The sequence below is a fragment of the Aplysia californica genome, unplaced genomic scaffold (genome assembly GCF_000002075.1).
Source record: "Aplysia californica isolate F4 #8 unplaced genomic scaffold, AplCal3.0 scaffold00137, whole genome shotgun sequence".
Lineage (NCBI taxonomy): Eukaryota > Metazoa > Mollusca > Gastropoda > Aplysiida > Aplysiidae > Aplysia > Aplysia californica.
In genome coordinates this window covers 781,840-784,303 of record NW_004797407.1, presented here as the reverse complement: position 1 = coordinate 784,303, position 2,464 = coordinate 781,840, and positions in this window count along the sequence as shown.

Genomic DNA, 2,464 nt, shown 5'->3' with positions numbered 1-2,464 from the left:
GAGAGAGAGAGAGAGACAGACAGACAGACAGAGAGACAGACAGACAGAGAGAGAGAGAATGTTTTACGGAGCGGGTTGTTTGAGCACGGGAGACATATTTTTTGTAAATTTACTAATGTCCTGTCTTGTTGTGGTTTGCATTGGTGCACCTAAGCTTTGTAACATCTACTGCCATTGTAAACGACCAAGACAAATTTCTCCCTGCGAGATAAATAGATATTCATTGTCATTGTCATAGTCGTTGTGATTGGCATGATGAAGAGAGGCAGCGGGTTGGGGTTGGGGGAGATATAGTAGACGATCAAGGCAGGACCAGGTAATGAGATCGTCGTAACAGGTGAGTTGTTTTTCATGTACCTTGACGGGCTTGTTGTATGGATACAGAGGGAGCGAAATTGTAAAAACGGGGTTGATGGGGAAGGGGGGGGGGTTACTTGTAAAGCTGCAATATTATGTTTCATGCTTACGTCGACGCAGTTTAGAACATTTCCGGAACATATAGGATCTAATTGTATTGCAAGTGCAGTGAAACACTTACTAAACCAAGAATATTATTTAGGAAGTGAAATGCATCAGCCCAGTCTGTGAGGGCCATTTTTTATCTTAAAAATGAGTTGTTCCCCTGTTTCAATTGTCCACTTCAATTGTGGCTTTACAAAGTCCTAGAATCTTCTACAGACTTCAACAAAAGTTAAGGACCACCTTGACAGACAGTCCTAATTTTTAAAAATATCCGAAAAAAAAGACAGCAAGTAATGTTTCAAAATTTTAGCTCTGAAAGTGTCAATGGGTTATCAACGTGTACTGCAAAGCCTCTTAAAGGACCAAAACCACCACGTGTAGCACAGAAATCCTCGGGAAATTTTAGCCAAATTTGCTGTTTTCTATCGACTAGTGTGCGACACCAAGGACTTTCTTCTTTTAAAATTTCTGGTGCACGTCATAAACAGACGTAAGGTCTCGAACTGTGCTCACTTGGGTTGCAATATAAGCCACCGTTTGCACAAAATCCGGTATCGCATCAACATACCACCAAGACGAAAGCTGAGAGACTTTGATCGTGCCAGAGCTGTGGCTGGGCTGGATGATGGAGTTTGAGCCCGAGAAGTTGCCAGAAGGCTTGCACTGTCATACTCTGTTATTGTCCGCCTGAGGCAGCGCCATCAAGCGACTGGATCAGTCAAAAAACACCCACATGCAGGTCGACCAAAGAAGACCGCTCAGAGTGTTTGCAAGTGGTCCCTAACTGTTGAAGTCTGTATGTTCAGAAGCAACGAACGACCCTGTCACCACAGAAGCTGATACCTTTATGGTAATCAGTGGGAAAGTAAAGTATTAAGATATACCCCCTCCGACACCCTATCCACTAACACACTCACACACACACACACACACACACACACACACACACACACACAATGTCTTTGTAATATTATCTTGGAGCTCACATTGGCCATCAAAGTCAGCTGTCTCATAATTCTGTCAGATACAGCACCCCATATTCATATAATATGGTGCAGACACCTGGACGTCGACAAGGAAAGAAAAAAATTAAATAAATACGTTTGAGATGTGCTGCTACCGTAGAATGGCCAGAATAAGTTGGAAAACAAAAAAGACAAACAAAGAGGTGTGTCAGATTCTACACACAGAACAAACCCTGCTGAGCAAAATATATTAAAGCAGAGACATACAATACTACGGCCATTTAATCTAAAAGACACGAGACCATTACGAAAGAGGTGCTTGAAGGAAAGATGATTGGCAGGAGAGCCAGAGGAAAGCAAAGAATAACATGGATGGACAACATAAGAACATGGACTGACTGAATGTGCAACGGTTGCTCGTGACCGTGAAGGATGGAGCATCATTACTCGTCAACCTTTGAGCAAGAGATGACACCTCCAGGTATGGGGGCTGTCGTGGCCTAGAGGTTAAGGTATTCTCCTCTCATTCAAAGGTCCCGGGTTCGAATCCGGGTAGTGACGGGAAAAATTTCTCTAAAATTATCTCCTTTCACCTTCTCTCCTGCTCCCTACCAATGTTCTATCGTATGCTTTCGTCTTCACTTTCTGCCCCCACCCCTTCACCTCCTTTTGCCCCCTCCTCTGGGCTCCTGACTCTTTTTGCAGCCGTTCTATTGCTACTCCTCGGATCCTTCTTACTGCTCTCATTCACAACACGCCTGATCTTCTGGTAGGAATGATCTACACCTAGCCTTCTCGGACAAGGACGAAAAGTTTCGGAGGTCTCGTGTGCAAGTTGCACACGTTAAAGATCCTTGGGGGTCTAAAATCGATCTGAGTAAGCTTCGGCCACCACCCGCGCAAAATTCAAAATTTCCTACCAACTAAAGACGTTTAATGTGTCCGGCGCGCTCGTATGACCTTATGTAGTTGCGAACACCGTAAAACACATTACACAACCCCCCACCAAAAAAAAACAACCAACAACAACACAACCC